General features: G+C 36.9%; 1 protein-coding gene and 1 long non-coding RNA gene across 3 annotated transcripts in view; one reads left to right on the top strand and one right to left on the bottom strand.

Moving 5' to 3' along the window:
- Nucleotides 1-21678, top strand: part of LOC149654149 (Krueppel-like factor 7) — a 130499-nt gene that overhangs the window by 94213 nt on the left and 14608 nt on the right. The window lies entirely within an intron of this gene.
- On the bottom strand, nt 14376-20199 carry LOC149654150 (uncharacterized). 2 transcript variants are annotated; one of them, XR_016370514.1, is made up of 4 exons: nt 20016-20199; nt 15409-16890; nt 14787-15341; nt 14376-14701 (listed from the first exon to the last, which is right to left on the bottom strand). It is a non-coding gene; the product is annotated as an uncharacterized LOC149654150 (long non-coding RNA). The 2 variants fall into 2 exon arrangements; XR_016370513.1 differs by having other exon boundaries at nt 14787-16890.

Below are 21678 nucleotides of genomic sequence, written 5' to 3'. Positions count from 1 at the left end.
TAAGCTAAACAAATGCTTTATTTTCATAACAAGCTGCGTATTCTTTTACACGTTAATAATTTGCCATTATGTAATTATATAACATACATAAGTATAATCTATCCCTTAATTTTCTACCATTTCTTCTTGCGTCGCACTCATTTCTTGACTGTCCTCCATTTGTTCAACTTCGGGTAGCATTTCGGTAATGACGCTGATTAATTCCTCAATTTGTTCCGTGGTAAATCGGGTTTCGCAGTCCGTTACGACTAACATCAATTCCACCATGCTGCTCGGTCTCAGATTCAAGAGATTTAATTTTTCAATTTTGGTCAAATTGAATTTCTTAATGGCCATCATGAACGGCTTGTTGATACTCTCGGATTGGTTGACGCACGGGGTTTGTTTCAAGACATCGCTAACCGTCATTCTGATCAATTTTTCGTTATGGTTTAATTTAGTTTTTGTAGGTTCTTGAAGAATCGACAGTACTTCGAAGTTACTTAACAGTCCTGCATTGGCATTTAATATTTTCATATTTATTTTTTATTTTTATATTTACCTAAACGGGTTATAAGCCTAATAATACCAGTTCGATTTAACTGTAGATATGACTGTCTGCTTCTTTTATATTACACCGAGTATTATAATCTCTTTTTTATCATCGAAAAATTAGATCATGGTGTTGGAATAAAGTTTTTTCGCGAACCAGTTCCGATTTAGTTAATTAAGTGTAAATGTAATTTCCACGCTTATGAGACAGGTTTTTTTATATAGTAGGCTTAGAGTATTAGACCAAACTACGTCATATCCAATTTTCCCAATGAAAAATTACAAAGTGTTATCAAAGAGTGAAATAAAAACATATCTATTGCGTTTCCTTGGGAAATTATTTCTCATGGTTATTCAAACATGGCTTTCGAAGTACCCGTACAGAAATAATTATAAACATAAATCTGTGTCCCTTGTAAAAAAAAAATCTTTGTAAAAATTGTCAAAAAGATTGGCACGCAGGATATTAGCGGCGTCTCACGAACTGGACACACCATAATCATTTATTTTTGAAAAGAGCTCTCAGTCAGTTGGCATTCCGTATATGCCTAAAGAAGCCAACACCTGAATGCGTGATAGACGCATTCAAATATCGGCTACATTCGCCTATAAAAGAAAATACACGCGATCAATCTAGCAGTGGCGGGAAATCGAACTTCTCTTTCAATGGGAGCCCTATAGAAACGTGCTCACGTGAAAGTAAAGCAGCCTGGATTTCCGGGATTAGTTTATTGCATTTTTTTTAGTGTACGGGCTAAGCCTTTTTCTTGCGTTTACTTTGTTAATTTGTTATTATTATACAGGGTGTTTTTGAAAGGTCCATCACAAATTAAGGAGCGTGATTATTGGACCAAACTGAGTGAAACGTATCAAAGAACATGGGGTCTACAACATTTAGTTTCGGAGATATGGCCCCCCAAACATTTGCCCCAAAAACGAAAAAATATCCCAAAATGTGGAGTAAGGGTTATTGCCATTACCCAACTTGTTTCGAAGTCATAGAGAATTTCAATAGCCTTGAATTTGAGAAACACTAATGTAACTTTAGATAGCAGAAGGGTATAAATGGGTAGAAGTACGCGTACGGCGGTAATGTTAAACTAATACCAAGTGTCATAGTGTTTTAACATTTCTCAGCACCCAGTAAAATGGTTGCGATTGAAGGTTGAGTTTGTTCATTACGTTAGTGTTTGATGTGTCACAGAGAAAACGCCATGATACGATCCCAATGTAAATGTATTTTTTATTAGTTCTTCATTCTTAATCTGTAACAAATAACTACTACAAGAATTGTTCAAAGTGTTCACCACCCGCGTTAAGGCAAACTTGAACACGCCTTACAAACGATTCCCTAACACGTTGCAAAATGCCTGGAGTATCGCGAATAGTTTGACAGGCATTAACGATTCGTCGACGAAGCTCTTCCACATCAGGTACTTCACTCTGATAAACTATGTCCTTCAAGTGGCCCCAAAGGTAGAAATCGCACGGGTTAAGGTCGGGTGATCGAGCAGGCCATTTCACGGGTCCACCTCGACCTATCCACCGAAAAGAGAACGTCGCGTTAAGGTGAGCTCGGACAGCGAGACTGAAATGTGGTGGTGCACCGTCATGCATGAACTACATTCTGCGCACCAAACCTAAGGGCACGTCGTCAAGTAATTCCGGTAAAACGTCTTGTAAGAATTGTAGGTACGCCTCACCGTTTAACCTGGGCTGTAGAAAATAAGATCCAATTAAATTGTCACCTACAATACCGCACCACACGTTTAAACTAAATTGTACTTGGTGAGATTTAACGAACGTTGCGTGAGGGTTTCTTTGGGACCATTGATGCTTATTATGCAGGTTAATAATACCATCTTGCGAAAAATTAGCTTCGTCTGTGACTAACAGACTACGCGGGAAATCAATGGAGTTTATCAATGCGTCGTGGGTAGTCCGCGGAATTCAAACCTTGAACCTTTTGAAAATGGTAAGAATGAAACTGGTGACTTTTGAGGATTTTCCACACGAGCACGTGACCAACGCCTAATCGCTTACTCACCTGGCGGGTACTTGCTTCTGGTTCGTCCTCGAAAATAGTAAGGACTTCGTCTTCTACGGCCTCTGGGACTTCTTGCCCTCTAGGTTGAGGTCCACCATTTTACTGGGTGCTGAGAAATCTTAAAACACTATGACACTTGGCATTAGCTTTACATTTCCGCCGTACGCGTACTTCTACCCATTTATACCCTTCTGCTATCTAAAGTTACAGTAGTGTTTCTCAAATTCAAGGCTATTGAAATTGTCTATGACTTCGAAACAAGTTGGGTAATGGCAATAACCCTTACTCCACATTTTGGGATATTTTCTCGTTTTTGGGGCAAATGTTTGGGGGGCCATATCTCCGAAACTAAATGTTGTAGACCCCATGTTCTTTGGTACTTTCCGCTCAGTTTGGTCCCATAAACACGCCCCTTAATTTGTGATGGACTTTTCAGAAACACCCTGTATATTCAAATGAACAAAAGAACCATTGGTCTAGACCTTTTCCACGCCAAAAAAGGGGTAGTCAACTGCGCACTCTCATGATACAAAAAGACTACTGCGCAGGCGCCAATAAGCAATGGATGGAAGGCAAAGTTTTACCCTTCTTTCCCTCATAGTTATATCGAAATGGTCTATTTACCGATGTAGGTATCTTGTTCGAAGTTGACCAAACGGATTAAATGAAACCCTTTACGAAAGGGGGGGGCCTTACAGTACGTCATCAAGCCTAAACCCACTCACTACGTGAGATGGTATTGTGATCATGCTATAGTTAAAAGTTGTAATCCCTTAATCAGGTGCCTAGTGGTTTCGGAACCATTATTTAACCCATGGTCAGGAAAAGAGCTGGCTGGTAATGTCAAACTCCGCCAACATGTGCCGCTAAACTCTTTTCTCCGTTTATAAATACTTTGTGAATTCTCGCACCAGGCTTGACTAATCCCCATGCACCAACAGACGTGTTCCCCAACCGTGAATGCGTCCACATATCCCCATTGTCCCTTAGCCAATTCACTCTATCAAGCTTAAAGCTTGTATGTATGGTCTTTGTTTTAAGAATATCCTACAACCAAAATGTATTCGCGTGAAATCAGTTAATGCTATTCATTCGAATGAAAGGAGAAAATGCCTAAATGGGTCCGGGTTTTGACACTATTAATTGAAGCATCGCGAATACGGTCCAGGGTAAAAAGCAGGGGGAAAACTTTCCTTTAAATCAACTCTATTATCTCGAAGAAAAACGTCGGCATTTTTTGATAAGTGATGTTGTTGAACACCGCTCTCGCTTTATAATGAAGATAAAGCGTGATTATTCTTTTTTTTTATGTTGGTTATGTGTATAAAATTTCGTGGCATGGATATTTTTTTTTTCGTTTATGTATTAAATTTACACGATGTTAAATTAAGGCCAGCGAGTTGTATCTAGTTTCATCTTATAAAACCAGGAGATGAATTGTTAAATAGATTGATTGATTGTAAGGATGAAGTTTGGTATTTATTTACGAGCTATAGTTTGTTATTTGAGAGTACAAAATTGAGTAAAGATTTGGTTTCGCGATTAAAATCGATGTTTTTAAGTTTAATTTTAGTGAATTTTGTTATGTTTAGCAAACCATGCAGTGTTATCTATACGATCTGGTAAATACCTGGTCCTATTAAATTGGCGAAAATGAGACCGACATAATAAATCTTGAAATATCAAGAATTAGTTTTTCAATCTGATAATTTTGTACAGTATATACGAACCCTGTTTAAGTTACGTACACTTTATTTCTTTCAAAGACGTTACATTGCATCAATATTCCATTTAAAATATAGTAAGGAAATTAACATTTCAAATGAATAATCTGTTAGAAACCTTTTCATTTTAGCTAAATTAAAAGTAGTGAATTTGTTTTTCTATAATAACGCCGATAAAGGTCGATAGGTGTCACTTTAATCTAAGACGAATCCATTTTAGTAATTGCTTTTTGAAGAGAGAAAAGCGTCCCAGACAATAAATGCGAAAAGGAGTTAAGAGGAGAGGAGGTAGGGCGGTCAGAGGAGCAAGAGCAAAGAGAATGATGGAGATGCATAGAGCCTCAGTCCACTCTCTCTCTTTTGTTTATCATCCCTCTAGAGCCTGGAGATTTTCTCCACGAGATAACGGTTGAAGCTTCATCCATCCCAATCGTCCCTGCCTACTACCTCTTCCGCCCTTTCTCTCTCTCTCTCTCCTTCCAAATCTTTTAGTATGGACAATTAGAAGTTCATATCTGAAAGTAAAACGCTTAAAATTTTGAAACGTAGTTAATATTCATCGATGTAAAATTCAACAGTTAAAGAATGTTTTAAAGTTTTATATGTACACTTTAGGGTATGAATTACGTACTGGAGTTCATATTGAGTTTGGGTCTTTTGGGTTGACCCGCTTTAGATCATTTACTTCTCCTTTGGAAGGCCAAGATTTAGGGACTGAGAAATATGATTGGGAGATCAAGGGGATGGATATTCATCCATCCCAATCGTCCCTGCCTACTACCTCTTCCGCCCTTTCTCTCTCTCTCTCTCCTTCCAAATCTTTTAGTATGGACAATTAGAAGTTCATATCTGAAAGTAAAACGCTTAAAATTTTGAAACGTAGTTAATATTCATCGATGTAAAATTCAACAGTTAAAGAATGTTTTAAAGTTTTATATGTACACTTTAGGGTATGAATTACGTACTGGAGTTCATATTGAGTTTGGGTCTTTTGGGTTGACCCGCTTTAGATCATTTACTTCTCCTTTGGAAGGCCAAGATTTAGGGACTGAGAAATATGATTGGGAGATCAAGGGGATGGATATTCATTATTTTGCTTGTGTTCAGCCTGCCCCAAAATCGATTAGTTTTGAGAGAAAATATTACTTTTAAGAATGAAATGAAATGAGATTTTAAAACTTTTCTCATCCCGATTCCATATTGGAATGTAATGTAATTTGGCATCCATTCTTTGCTTTAATGATATAGATCTATTGGGCGTGGTTAATTAAGTATAATAACCTTATAATTATCTCATAAGTAAGGATAAATGCACGCAGTAGAAGCTTTGTTCATGGAAAACAAAATTTTTAAACTTAAATAAATAAAATTGTTACAAATTCTGACTCAATTACGTGGGAATCCTACCAACACACACACACGTTACGAGTTAAAACCAATTAAATAATAAATACAGAGCGTTTTCAGGCTCTAATTACTTTAGTGGAATATCCTAATTACTTAATTCGTAAACAAACAAAAGATTACGTGATTATTTCCTATGACATCATCCCTTGTTGACCTCATTTTGAGCTTAATTTAATTCCAGTCAAGAGCTATATAGCTAGCTAGCTTAGTCATGAACAGGTATGGTACGTGGTTCTTTTACTAATTAAACGGATGGTGCGCATTTATACGCTACACGTGGGTGAGGCGTCATGACCTATTACGTAATTACTATGACCCCTGGGCTTCGATTTTTTTTATTATCTTTTGACCTTTTTTTTATTATTCTTAATTTTTCGGTCGTTAGGAAACAATATTTTTCGCCACTCCTAAGGGTTAACCTACTTATTAAGATTTGAAAGAGTTTTGACTTACCCCCTTTTTTATGGCTAAGGTTTAATTTCAAAGGAGTGCCGGCACGAAAGGCAATAAGTCACGTGCGATTTACTGTTGAAATTATTTTTTTTTTCTATTTAAATCTGGGCATGCGCAGTATGTATCGAATAAATTTGAGAATAATCAAAAATTGTAGCTTTTAATACTTATGTTATGTAACATGATTCTTCCCAGGTTCAGGTACCCTTTTGATTTCCTCTCCTGCTCATCAAACTTCAGATGGGCTAGGGTGAATTCTATAACTGTTTGGCAGCACTAAATCTTCAGCAATCAACCCACAAACCTTGATTGTCTTGACGTGGGACAAAAATGCACAGGCGCATGCGCCTTGGCGCTAATAGAGTAATGATGAGGGAACTATTTATTGTGTATGTGATTCGGTTTAGTAACATTGCTATAATAAATGTAAAGTGATGTTTGTTGGTAAGAATCATGTTACAATTACCCCACCGCTTTGTGGATGGTATATTTCTCTCGTAGAGAAGTATTATATACTTCTAATGCTAAGAATATATTTAAGTCATTTTAAAATTCCTTTGCAAACAAACACGATGAAGTATCACGAAAAGCCTTAAAATTTATCATTATTATAAAAGGCACGCATATTATTATAATCACATTGCAATAAACTGCGACTGGGTACCGCGTTTCGCTAAGCGCGCAATTATATACTGCAAATATAATTTGACTAAATTGGTATGTGTATCATTAGGGCTCGAGGTCACCGTCACTTTTCTGACCAGTGGCTAGCTATAGTTACAATCAAGCCGGCCGGGGAATGCACAGCCGAACCTTACTTGGTTCCGCTCGCGTGCAGACCATCGGTCTCCATCAAAAGACCTAACTTATATGCATGGAAATTAAACGTTGCATTCAGTTAAACACCCGTCGCCGCCAGTACCCCGCGTGTCCTATATCTCAGGCACGAAAATTAAACTGTTAGATTGACCAATCAAAAACGGGGTCGAAGTTTAAGGAAGGAAGAGTGTTGGGAACACAATTAAGACGACGCTACACCACCCATAATGTATACCTTAATGATCTTGTACGTTACTAAGGAAGTCGAAAGTCACTTTAGTCTATCCAAAGGGGGTTAAAGCAGGGTTTAGCGCCTTCGTTAGTGGTGAAAAGTACAAGTGGTGTGTTATTTTGAACGACGATTATGTAAAGATGCAGCAGGCATTGATGATAATCGCTTTTCAATAATGGTTTAGTTGCTATATTTCATCCTGGGTTTATCGTAGACTTTGTAATAATGCTAGAGAGTAACACCAAAGAAGTAATACAGGGGGATGTTCTTTGGGTGGGTGATTTGTTCTAACTCAAAATCGTGCACCCAAAGAACATAACCCTTAACTTATGCCAGACTTATCACAAACACCCTGTATACAGCTTCATTTATAGTGCTGAGAAATTTATAAGTCCTAATCTCTCGTTTTTGTACCGTTAAAAACGTCCATTTTCACACCCCAATATAGGGTTTATTGTTGAAGAAATCTTTTAGAACATGTAGGGACAGCTTCACTCCTTTCCAGTAGACAAAACCTTAATTACACCGTTTGTATAAATCTGTCCAAAGTTTTCCTTTATTTAAAAGTACAAACATTCGATCGCCAAGGTAAGGAAATCCCATTCGAATCGACTTTAGCTTAAAACAAAAAGATTTCAATCTTCATTGAATTCTCTTTGGTAAACAGTAAACTTTACCAGGCATAAACCAACGAAAACTCCTCTTCTCCAAAGGTATATCCTTATGAAACGTATTGTCCTATCGGTGAAATCCGTTTTAGGGGAACATACTCTAGATGACTTTTAGAGGTTTGCCTTCATTCGCCCTGCGACCGACCGGTATCGGTTTCACTTATAAATATACAATATCCTCTGTGCAGCCGTTCTTTCCGAGAGAGAACTCGATCCCTAGCATCCGTATTCCTCTCTTTCACCAGTGCTCCGGAACTTGATGGAGAAGGAAGGAGAAATTCCATCGCGGTTGCCATGGAAACGAACTTGTACCGGCGGTGAAAGTGAAGGGGGGAGATTTTTAACGCTCGCAACGGCGGTGGCGGCGGCGTTCAATAAGGCCTTTGACCTTCCAACGAGTGCATGCCATGCCTTGCTGAAAGAAGCCTAACCCCTTTTTATTTGTTTTGTCTAGCCAATAGCGCCCTATTTTTTTCTTCCATTTTTAAAAAAAAAAAAGGGTTAACCCGGAATATAAAGTGAAAGTGAACTGTATCTAGGTATGTGTGCCTTTGAGTAAATAGTGTAAGAAATTCTCATGTTCATGGATTAATTTGTCATGCAGAGAAAATACGCACGTAGTTTCGATTAACCCTTATTTTCAAAAAACGTAAATAAGTGCTTGAAAACGTATTGAAAGGCTGGGAAGAATGTTACTCTGTATGGTCACGCAATTTTACGTGTTTTAACTTAACGATCCTTTCATACAACAAATATGAGTTTTACCAAGAACACTTATAGGTAATGAGAACCCGTGAATAACCAATAGTCAGTCAGCCAGCTTAGGTTGTCAATAAGCTCATACTTTTTCACTGTTTGACAATATAGCAACCAATTCTTTCTTTGAACGCTTTCCCAGGAGTTAAATGGGTTCTTGTTATTACATAAATGACTGGAAATAGGTCGGTGAATGATGTGGTTATTAAGGTATTCGACAAAACATACCTTATTACTTCGGATTATTGCTATAAACAAGCATATATTTATATACATATATATAAGACCTTCGGTTTTCATATTTGAAAACTGCATTACTTCCAAAAACCCATTATAATATATTTCCTTTTGTAATACAACTTTTGACTCAAATAGATGGGTCAAAACGTTGTGTCAGCAAATATTAGTTGGGAATAAATTTTTAATTTTGTGATTCAACTTGTTCACCAACCTCTGCGCTGTTCACTGGTCCCAACTATTTGACTCACAAAGTTGTATCCGTCTGAAAAGGCCTTAAGACACGTTTCATATTTTGTTTTCTCTATGACAAGGAATGTTTTTGGCATTTTTCTTGACCCTAAATGCGATGAAACGCGAGTGTCATTTCGAACATCAGTTTTGGTGTCGAGTTGCGTGAAGAAATGGGGTTATAGCGTGTTATACGTCGGTGTGTGCGCGCGTTGCTCGTGCTGTTTGGCGCAGGTGGCGGCCGGGCGCCGTCTGATTAAGGTTGTACGCTGGCACTCGACACTCTGTCCCCTTCATGCTCTTAATATCGCGTTAATGAGATTGGTAAGAGAAGGAAAGGGAGTTAGGGAGGGGAATAGCGACGCTAAGCATCCACTCACTATCCAAACTAAATTTACCTTATCCTGCACCATCATAAAACGAAGTCGATGTCGGCGAAACAAAAACATTTGGGACCTAGTCGCACGACGACCCTTACTTAATTCCTTCTCTCCGCCCGCCCGCCTAGATGACTTAATTACGTTAAAGGCGCTAAAAATGTTTCGCTTTAGTTTTCTATAGAATTACCATTCAATACCTTTTATATGTGGCTTCTATTAAATAACGCAATTTCGAGACCTTTTACGGAATTTTTCTAAAGGGTATATCTAATAATGTAAGCGAGAGAGTTTGTTATTCGTCATTGAGACCCCGTTTTTCAAAACAATTCAACTTATTTTCTTCAACACTTCGTTATTTAAAGCACATTTTTCCAAGAAATCTGCCAGTGAGAACTCATTTATCAAAAGCATTGCGGTGTTTGAAATCCAATTTTCGAAGTAATTCGCAAAAACAACCGTGTTGCTTAAGCAATGGTTAAAACCCTATTTTAAAAGATATCCCTTCTTTGAAAACCCCATTTTTCACGTGGAAATTCCAGTAAAACCCCATTTTTCACGTGGAAATTCCAGTAAAACCCCATTTTTCACGTGGAAATTCCAGTAAAAACCCATTGTTCCCGTAGAAATTCCAGTAAAAACCCATTTTCCCCGTAGAAATTCCAGTAAAAACCCATTTTCCCCGTAGCAATTCCAGTAAAAACCCATTTTCCAAGTGTAGCTCTTGCTTATTTTCACAAATACCAAAAGTTTCAAACTTGATTTTAAAATCCCCTTCAGTTGAAATGCACACTAATCCAATTTATATAACCCAAGGTAAATATATCATTTATTTGTTTACACAAACCATTAGAAAAATCCCTGGAGTCATTTTTACGTTAACCCCCTAGGAGCCTGAGCCTCTACCGGCAGTTTTAGCGACAATCAATGAAGTGAAAAGAAAAATACTAAATTAGAAATTTCCTAAAAATATAACTGGCGAAGAGGAGTGATCTTACCTACCATGCAGGCTTAAACCCCCCACGGAGTGTTACATCGCGTTCGTTTGGTTCAGGTTATGTTTAGTCTGGGACTGACTATACAGGGTTGGATATTAGTGTGTGTAGGCGGTCATATCCTCACGCGTTACACGGCTGCTTCACTGTTAAAAAGGCTCTTCCTAACGGTCGTGACCCGAATAGACTATGTTACGACGACGAAGGCAGAGTCCGAAATTTTGTTGTTCACGAAGCACGTATTGGTTGCCATGGAAACGGCCCTAGGCCTAAGTATGGTTTGTGGCAATGTGGCGCCTGTCCTGACTGGCAGCGTGCGACGTAAAAAGGGTCTCTCCGCTATCACCAGAAATGGTTTTGGCAACGCAAACTATAATACTGGCGCCCCATTCTAGAATAAAAAGGTTGAGATGACCGAATGAAATGCTAGCTTGGCACGCGAACTTGTGTTTATGTGGGACACAATGGCGTAACCCGATAAAAACAAGGTGTCCCAAGTGAAATTTAGCTTGGTTCACGTGGGACATAAAGTATATGTACAGGTTTTTTCAAAGATACGACACCCAAAGTGTCTGGTATTTCAATTCAAGGAACTAGCTGGCAAAGGTTTTCGTAACATTAACCAAATGCACCATGTTTTTCAAAAATTAAAACTGACCACTTCGAAAAGGTTAAACACATAGTTATAACTTAAAAGACAATATAAAATTGCAGTGGAATAAACCAGAAAAAAATTGCGTCTGTATTTCTACTTAAAATGGTCAAGATACTTTGATAGTTAATGATCATTTTATGTTAAATATTCGTCACAGAAAAAAATCAATTTCAACATTATTCCCCAATAAATAGGAGATATATTCCGTAATTGTATAATTTTACAATTGTATTATATTAAATTTAGAAACCATGGTACGACGTGATGATATGCCTATATTTTATTTCATCAATGAAATTCACGTGAAAATTATAATAAACCTAATTATTTCCTTTTTTCTTTGCAGGTAAGATGTGTAACATTTTTCTTGGGACCTATTACGGGTTTTGAATGTAAATTTATGGAAGTATTCAGGTCTGATAATGTTTGATTAATATAGCGGACTTCTTTTTTTTTTTTAAATAATTATTTCTTCAACAAAGTTTCCTTTACACGTTTAACTTTGTGGTTTACTAAACGCGTATTTTAACACTACTTTCGCATATTATAACCCAGAAATCTAGTATGTTATATTTTAAAACGGATAGCATCAGAAAAAGTTTCGTATAAATCCGAAAGTTTGAATATTTTTTTTTCGCTAATATTATGTAACGACTCGAAACTCGATCCTCTAATTATTAATTTTTTATAATCAACCACGAATCGTGAATAATTGAACTCTAAGCTTAAGATGAAAGGACCCGAAAAAATTATACGAATTAAAATTATATTCAAATTTGGGTTACGTATAATTAAACCTCTAATATTCGATAGTATTCTGTACATAATCCTACCCTTTATGGAGTTACAAACTGGTGTAATTACATTAATTTTACCCAGAAATTTTGTTTTCCATCTAGCGAAAATTCGCTTTTTATGTGGCCCCCTGGGGCAGTTTTTTTTTCTTTTCCAAGCCCATTACTTTAAAAAGACCACCATGGCTTAATTTCATTTCTGCCCATTATGGCGAGGGAGGTTATATCATCTTTTTCGGTATTAAAGTAACGTTATATTTTTATGGGGGTGCAGTCTGCAGGAATAAACAAGTCAGTAATGACTGCTATTTACCCTAAATGTTAAAAGATCAGATTTTTAAAAGTTTCAAAGAATTTACGAATTAAACCGAAAACAATATCTACCGAAATCCTCTTTTGTTGTAGTTAACATAACGCGTACATTACTGTTTATAAGTATTGGTCTGTAAGGTCTAGATATTGGTTTTATAACATCTCGCATCCAAGCATCCAAGAGAGAAGCTTTACGCGGCGCCTTTGCGGAATTTCTAGCACAGAAGCGTCACCTGGTGAAGGATTTGCCTGAAGTTAACTTACAGTAGAATCTGTAGTTTTGTACCCGATTTGAACAACAGCTGGCCATTACTCGGCTGGCCATTTTATTTCGGTTTGTAGTAGAAACGTTTAAATGAAGATGGCGCTGCAATCTCTTTAATGTCTTCCCAAGTTTCAATGTCGATACTATAGACCCGTACTTTCGGAGAGCATTATGGAGTTACGGTTATATAAGGACGATTACGTTAAATTTTAATATCACGGTACGATACGAGTTTAAACACTAAAAGGAACAGTTTCGTGTCTGTTAAGAGAGGGATAAGGTAGGAAGGAACGTTATTTCATATTCCCAGCGTGCAATTCGGCGAAAACCTTCCCCTTTCCTTTGTAAAACCATTTCAAGGCTCTTAGAGATAACTCCCTGCAAGCGGCTGGCTCTCCGTAGCATTGTTTTAACTGAACTTTCCACATAAAAGGATTCAAGCATGAAAAGGGGAGAGAAAATGTAGTGTTTTGAAATTGATCATTAAGTATACCGTACCATCCCAAAACGAGAGTTCAAAACTAAACTTTTATACATTTAAATCTTTTGGAAGTAACTGGCATGGATAAGGGAAAGGGATGTTTTGGGAACGTTGCATTCTTTGGTTGAAGTTAGTTGAAAGCATTATATCGCGTTTAGCCATTAAATTGGACCGGCCAGGGTGCATCATGGTGCGATGCTGTTATGCTCAGTAATTTCATTTCTCCCTTTTGGCCCTGCCCATGTTGGTACTTGGTAATTTCATTAAATTGTACATCTTGGTCCGTTCCCTTTAGCTATATTATTTATTTTTCAAGGTTCCTTCTACTACTTTTACCCTCAAAGTCTCAGATTTAAAGAACTTTGTATAAACGTTAAGGCGTACTGCCAACGGAAGAAATCGGTATGCAAAATCGCAGACATATGAAACGGGATACATGGTTAGTAATAAGCAAGACAGACCCTTGGCTTTCATTTTTTTACTCGTCTAATTAGATGAGTAATTACAGAAATAATTAAAAAGTAATATTAGTGTTACTTTGTATAAACATTGAAAAGTAGAGTTGAGGCGTACTGCCGACGGAAGAAATCGGTATGCAAAATCGCAGACCTATGAAACTGGATACATGGTTAGTAATAAGCAAGACAGACCCTCGGCTTTAATTTTTTACTCGTCCAATTAGATGAGTAATTGCAGAAATAATTAAAAACTAATAATAAGGTTACTTTGTATTAACATCGTGAAATAGAGTTGAGGCGTACTGCCTTCGGAAAAAATCAGTATACAAAATCGCAGACCTATGAAACTGGATACGCAGAAATAAGCAAGAAAGTGGTCCTTTCCAAAATCAACGAGAAAATATATTGAATAAAATATATCCTTTCCAAAATTATATACTTGATTATAACAGCATAGCATAGCTGAAGAAGATATTGAGATTGCCTCAAGCTAGCTATGAATTATCGATTAAATTTTGTTTAATTTGCATTCTTGTATTAAAGATACATCTTTAATTTCTAATATTATTTAATAACGTTGGAATTCACGTGGGTGGTTCGGAATTTTCTGCCGTATAAAAAAAACATGAAATAATTTCATTGAAGCAAGAATAAACGTTTATTTCACGTTCCGTAATGAACTTAAAATAGTTTTCTCTCGTATGGGTTTTAGGCGTGCGAGTTTCGAATAGGCCAAAGTCATTTCCTTCATACTAAACAGGCAGTTGGCAATTATATTGTAAAATAAAAAAACCTTCCCAACCGCTCCAACCAACTCCACAAAGGGCGTTCAATGTTTTTGCAGAGAGAGAAAGTTGGGGCCCCTTTTTATACAGATTCAATTATTAAAGGCATAGGTATAATAATAATAATAAATTAAATCGGTTATGGTTATGGGTCACTAAGTAAGTTTAAATTTATTGCAATTAAGTATTGTTATAAATATATACACATATTTTTCGAAAACAACATGAATTTATGTTTTTGAACTAGTAATTTGTACTGGGTCAATGAATTTGCATTCATTATTTTAAACAGTAAAAGAACTTCACATAAACATATAATTTAAAGATGGCTTTTTATTAAAAATTGTGTTCAACTTTTCCTTTAGTTAGTTATAATGATGCTGGTTCAGTGGTTCGCCTTGAAGCTAGCTGATATTATAAGACAATTTTTAAGTACTCTTACAGATGACGTAACGCTGTCTGTCAGTCATACTGAATTCCCAAATCAAAAAACACGTTTTTTACCTACTAGAAATTTCTAAAAACCAAAATTGTCAGTTGACGGATACGTATCTACCTGTATTATATTTGTTCTTCGGCTCCAGGAGGAGGTCGGAGACTTGACTGAAATTCTAAGGATCAAAATTGTGTCAAACGTTGAAATTAAATTGAATTAAGTTGGGAGAATCAAGTTTCCGACCCCTTAAAAGTGATGGGCGCACCTTCCTGATAAGCGTTTTTCCGGGTGTGTGGGCGTATAGTGGCGTAATTGAAAAGAGGGAATTTCTTCCTCTCCATCTCACTCTTTTATGTCGGGGTCTTAACCCTAAAACGGCGGAAAAGATAGTCTATTACGTAAGAGAGGGGTACACCTATAGTTATTCCAGTATAACACTCCTATTCCTATAGATAAATTCCCTCCCGCCTTTTAACACGACAAGAGTGGGTTGCATCGCATCCATCCAGGTTTCCCTTTCTAAGATGGATTAGATTTTGGAAGATAACGTTTTTACAACGTTTATACTGATTGGGGGCTTGGTGCTGAGGCGCTTTATAGGTCGGAAAATCGTTGTTCTTTTGAAAGAGTGTATGCTGGTGATGTAAGTTGAAATGGTAGTGTAGGATGATGCACCTTGGTTCAAGTTATTGATTAGGGTAATTTACAGTGACGTATATGTATAGTTTAAATTAACTACTACCAGTGATGCCTTATGGTGGATCGAATGTCATGGATTCGTTTTGTTCATCCGAACTTTCGAAAACTTGAAAAATGTAATATCGGATTTGGCTTCTGGCTCTCGTTCTTGGTTTGTGCTGTTGTGACTTTTCGTAAAAATAAATGGAACTTGGGCTATGTTTCAAATATCAGATTGGAACACTTGATTCTGTGGGTTATGTACAAAACATTAATTGGACTGAAAAAATTAACCCTGTGGGTCAAATATTTGTGGTGGAGTTGTTACTGTTTTTGGTAATTTTGTTTGGTGGTTTTGCGGACCAGTTTTGAGGATAGCCACAACTGTTTATTTAGTTTGGAACCCTTGATTTTGTGGGCTATGGACAAAACGTTGGATTGAAAGAACCCTGTAGGTCAAATATTTGTGGTAGAGTTGTTACTGTTTTAGGTAATTTTGTTTGGTGGTTTTGCCGGCCAGTTTTGAGGATAGCCACAACTGTTTATTTAATTTGGAACCCTTTATTTTGTGGGCTATGGACAAAACATTAATTGGACTGAAAAAATTAACCCTATGGGTCAAATATTTGTGGTGAAGTTGTTACTGTTTTTAGGTAATTTTGTTTGGTGGTTTTACGGGCCTGTTTTGAGGATAGCCACAACAGTTTTTTTAGTTTGGAACCCTTGATTTTGTGGGCTATGGACAAAACATTAATTGTACTGAAAGATCCCTATGGGTCAAATATTTGTGACGGAGTTGTTACTGTTTTAGGTAATTTTGTTTGGTGGTTTTGCCGGCCAGTTTTGAAGATAGCCATAACAATTTATTTATTTAAACTGAAAAATTCTGAACTTGATGCTTAATAGTCTGTTCTCCTTGATGTCAGATCATCTCCGCTGAAGAATTTTAGATACAAAGTTTAGATATTTTATTGATCCAAGATTTACATCACCAATATATCCATCGAAATCCTTTGGGATTTGAACTAAAGCGTATAGAGTCTCTATACTGTATACAGTATATCGTGATTGCTTTTTGCACGCTCCCATTGGGTAAAAACAAACCCGTCCGGGATTTAACTTTTTTTACTTCTTTCGGGGTGGCCTTTCAAACAGCGTAAACACGAGCTAAATTTAGTCTGGAAGGAAAGACGAAAGTCCATATCGTCCGTCTAAGATAACATCGGTGTTTTATTTATCACAGAGTGCACCAGTCAGAGAATCATCCTTCCACATAGATGGGCAGAAAAAATATATATATAAATGCGCTATATCTTTTAGGTCTAGAAGTATTTTTATATAGTCAAGTGTGTATATAAAAGATGTACGAGAAAGAAAACATTTCAACGACTCAGTTGGGCCGTGTTTACGAGCCAAGATGAGTCCAAGTGCGTCTTGTATCGTTGGAAACGCGTCATCCGAAGTAAAACTGTTTATTTCAACTGATTCTTTCTTCTATACTTTACCACCTCTCTCTCTCTCAGGGTTGCCACGGGTTAGGGAGAACCTGGAAAAGTCAGGGAATTTAAAAATGGGCCGAAAAGGTCAGGGAAAAGTCAGGGAATTTAAAAATGGACCGAAAAGGTCAGGGAAAAGTCAGGGAATTTAAAAATGGACCGAAAAGGTCAGGGAAAAGTCAGGGAATTTAAAAATGGACCGAAAAGGTCAGGGAAAAGTCGGGGAATTTAAAAATGGACCGAAAAGGTCAGGGAAAAGTCAGGGAATTTAAAAATGGACCGAAAAGGTCAGGGAAAAGTCAGGAAATTTAAAAATGGACCGAAGAGGTCAGGGAAAAGTCAGGGAATTTTAAACGCTTTAGCAAAGTCAGGGATTTTGATTTTAGTATGTAAAATTTCTGGGGATAACTCTTTATTGAAAGAAAGAGTAATGAAAGTTTCTCCTCATCCTCTCTTAACACAGAAAACTCTAGAGCATTCTTTAAAAATGTTTAGAATTGTTTTTGTAAAGTAAATGCTCTCTAAAAAATCTGTTTGACTGTTATTTATGGTTAAAATGTTTCTTAATCATTTTGATGCAACAGATACATGGGAAAACTTAATGTAGAAAGTTTATTTTATTATAAGCACTTAAAACGTGCTGTAAACATTCATATTTTCACTCTAAATGGTAAGGGAAAATCTCAGAAAAAGGTCAGGGAAAACCTGGAAAAGTCAGGGAATTTGGTTGGCCTCATGTTGTAGACTAAATGTGATTGTCTGCATGGCTTATGATATGTCTGTTTTATTTTGAGGTATGGGTTTCTGGTAACTTGAAATCTTCCTTACGAAGTACGTTTGACAAAAAGAAGATACTCTCTCGTATAGTCGATGACAGGATATGGCGAATGGCCTCACGAAATAAGAGTTAGAGAGGAACTAAAGAGTAAGAAGAGGTTGGGTCTTGGGTGGGCTCTAGCCCCTCGTAAAAACGAAAAGACAAATAGTGGAAACTGTCTTAGGAGGCCACGGAATATCGAAAGGAATTCGGCAACGTCGTAGAACTTCTTTCTCTTCTCTCCTTCTTTATTTCTTTCTTTGATTTTCCTTACCCTTTTGTTCGTTTAAAAGATTGATATTGATCGAGTAACATGGTTCATATAAACCTAAAAACCTAGACAACCAACCACAAAGGAAAGCACATTTTTGTCAAAAATATTTGGGATATTTAAAGTTCAAGGATTCATGCTCGTGAATTAGTTCGTTTCTGCTAAAAAACGCTTCCATTTTTAAACCTTCTTCCATCGTATTGAGACAGGCTAACTTGAGGTGGTTTTGCAGTTGGATGTATGATCAGGGTGAACGGTTTTCCGAAAGTGGTATGAACCCTGGATTTCGTCTCTCATACACCCTTCTCTACAAACTCGCTACAAAAAGAAGTACTAGGAAAAGGGGGGGAAACGTACAACGCTGTATTCCCTATTGTATCAAAAGACCAAATTATAGATCCGACGCCCCCTGCAATCCGACAAGAGAAACAAAAAGTCGAAGGAAATGATTTTTCGATTTCCAAAAATCCTTTCTCGTGTTTTGTTATAGCGAAGATGAATTAGCTGTATTAGAGTTAGAAATTTGGGAAATATCCCAAAAAATGAGCGAAATTTCACATCTGGAAATTGATAGGAAGTGCTCCTAGAAATTCATAGGAAGTGCTCCTGGAAATTGATAGGAAGTGCTCCTGGAAATTGATAGGAAGGGCTCCTGGAAATTGATAGGAAGTGCTCCTGGAAATTGATAGGAAGGGCTCCTGGAAATTGATATGAAGGGCTCCTGGAAATTCATAGGAAGGGCTCCTGGAAATTCATAGGAAGGGCTCCTGGAAATTCATAGGAAGGGCTCCTGGAAATTCATAGGAAGGGCTCCTGGAAATTCATAGGAAGTACTCTGGAAAGCCAGGAATTATAAGGAGTATTGGTTTAGTAAATTTCGTATTAACCCTGAAAATTTATCTCGCCCTGAAATTGTGTTTATTTTAGAACCCTAAAGTAAGGGGAGTGTGACCGCTATTCCCCCGCCACAAAGGGGAATTTGACTCGAGGAGGGAATATCTCTTCCTTATTCGAATAATGTCATTAAAACTGCCTGGATTTACAACGGCGGGCGCTAGAATGGGGAGGCGGAAATGAAAATCCCCCTTTACATATTTGCTCAGCAGAATCTAATTAAAAGATTGTAAATTGAAAGTTTTTTTTATTATTTCCTTTTTCCCACGATATAATAGAAAAGGGCTTGTCAGTACCACTTTAAAATCAATCAATCAATAGCTTTTAATATCGATTTGTATTGAAGGTAGAGAGAGGAAAGGCACAAGGAGAGGGAAGGGATTTTGTTATTTTTAGAGGCTTAGCTTATCCCGTATAATTTCCCCAGACGCGGCATGGGTTTTAACAAGTCTGCGACAAATTATGTGATTGAAGATTAACATCGCGGCAGAGCCCCTAAATCTCTTTTCCACAACAAAGCTTATAGTAACTATGTATCGTCCAAGGCTTAACGCAGACATAGTTCCGAAGACAGAAGTCTTTCCCCTTTCAACTAGTCGCCAGGCTTTGTTTAGGAGTCTTTAACTCAACTGCAGTCTGCAGACCTTTCACAAATTTAATTTAATAAAATACTATCAAGAAGTGATATCTAATTTATTAGGGAGAAGTTATAAGATGTCTAAGTATTGGCGCGCCATAGTCCCAGTCCCCCTTTCAAAATACAAGGGGGGACGTAAAAGGAGGCCGGGCTATTTCGCTGCCTCTCCTCAGTCGGAAAATACGTAATTTTCGTCATTCGCGTCGTGCTGACGTGAGTTTCCAAAAACCAATGAGATGCTGGTTGTAATTTAGAGGCGGGGATTAACTCCGGACCTACGTTTGGACTGGAGATAAAGCTGGAAATGTGGCGAATTTATACCTTCTCCCTAATAAACTAGATATCACTTCTTGATAAATACTATCTAGAAATGGCTCCCCAAATTAAATATCAGTTCATTTGACGTTCAATTTTTGCACTTGACAGTCAACTAGGTATGGTAAGGTTTCCAAGTGGGAGGTGGGACAACACAACGAAAACCCTGGGGGTATAAAAACTGTTCCGCGTTATTTTTGGCTTATTTCCCGCAATTTTTGGAGTCCCGCCATGCACCTACCTCTCCTATAGTTCTCTACATCTTGAGCCTCTTTTTTTCCATCCTCATCTCTTCCCGCATCTTTATTCTCACATCCATTCGACACACGTTGTTCAGACGTGCGTGACTCCAAGATCGGAAGGAACGTTTTGAGCTAGAAAAGACCAAAAAAATACAAACATTATTTCCAGCCTTCTTCTCTCTTCCCCCCCCCCATACCCCAGTTTTGTTCCCCCAGTATAAAACTTGACCCCTCATACAGACTATACAGTCTACAGTTGTACAATTTGTTGTCTGTCTGTCTGTCCTAAAAGCGTTTTGTTTTTGCTGCCAGGGTATTATGGTGGAGTTTCCTTCCCGCATTCTTCATCCCGTGTTCTTTGTTCATTTTCAATCAGGGAATTCATGGAAACTAAGGTAGTTTTGTACTTGGGATAAAGATATTTAGGTTTAAACGTATTCATTGTTGCTGGGTGGACAAAATGTTTTGGAGTTTTAAGTTAAGTATAAATGAGGGGAAGGAAACGCGGCCGTGACGTGATTTAACGCTTACAGGATATATCCCCTTTTCTTATTTCGTTTACCAAGTTAAGATTGCAATACCACGGAATGTTAAGTCGCCTTTGGATGGGCTGTATTGTCTTAAAAGTTGGGACTGGTTTCAAATGAATTGAATACTTAGTTTGAGACGGAGTTTATAAAATATAAAGGTTTTTTTAACGAAATATATATCAAGTTGAGATTTAAGGATTTTCCCAACTTTTATATAAGGCTTTGTGTAATAAGTTTAGGGATTTAATTTTTTTCTTCTCTATTTCTCTATGAGAAATTATCCTAAGTTTAAAATAGAAATAAATTCATTTTGGATGTATTTAAACCTTTCCTGATTTATTTGTTTATCTTCATAATTATATCTTATTCATTAACTTTATTTAAAATAATTGAACAGAAAAATTATTCAAACTTTTAGAATCCCTTATAGAAATTTTTATTTATTTTTCAAATGTAACTTAACAAATATTCAAAATTTTTTAACAAATTTACAGTTTTTCAAAATTATCCTTTTAAACTTAAACATATTAAAATTTTTGTCAAAGAAATTGATATTCAAATATCAAATTATGTTGAAGGGTTTTTTTTTTAAATATTTTTTCAATTGAAATCTTGTTTTTTTCCAAAGTCATTCTAGGCCTATACTATTTCTAAACGAAATTTCGAATTCCATCGCATTTATTCAAAAACCCCCGGTTTTTTTTTTTTTATTTCAAGTAATTTCGACTAAAAGGGCTTTTATCTCTCTTGTTTTTGTACAGCAATTGAAACTTCTAATTAGGAAAGAAAAAAAAATTTAAAAATAAAATAAACTAAAGAAAATCGACGTTTCCTTTTAAAAGTACTGAAATAAAAATAAAATTAAGTTCGTTCGTTCTTAGTGTATGTGCACCGGAAAACAAGAAAAGCAACGTTCGTTGGAATGAACCAGGAAAAAAAAAAGAAAGAAAGGGGGGCTAAAAGCTGGGATCAATTTCAGATCCGAAACGTTTTCAGGAATTTAATTAAGGTTTTTAGTTTTGTACCCACGTAGCCTCAATGTTCAGGCCTTTGGGAATTAAAAGTTTCAAGAAGTAATATCACCACTGAACACCGTGGAAAAAGAGAGAGAGAAAGTTGTGTTGTAGGTCTC

This window comes from Phalangium opilio, unplaced genomic scaffold (genome assembly GCF_054372755.1).
Source record: "Phalangium opilio isolate 3A_F unplaced genomic scaffold, DU_Popi_V2 ptg000079l_1, whole genome shotgun sequence".
NCBI lineage: Eukaryota > Metazoa > Arthropoda > Arachnida > Opiliones > Phalangiidae > Phalangium > Phalangium opilio.
Note: the sequence above shows the minus strand (reverse complement) of the source record. Positions and strands in the feature narration are given on the sequence as shown.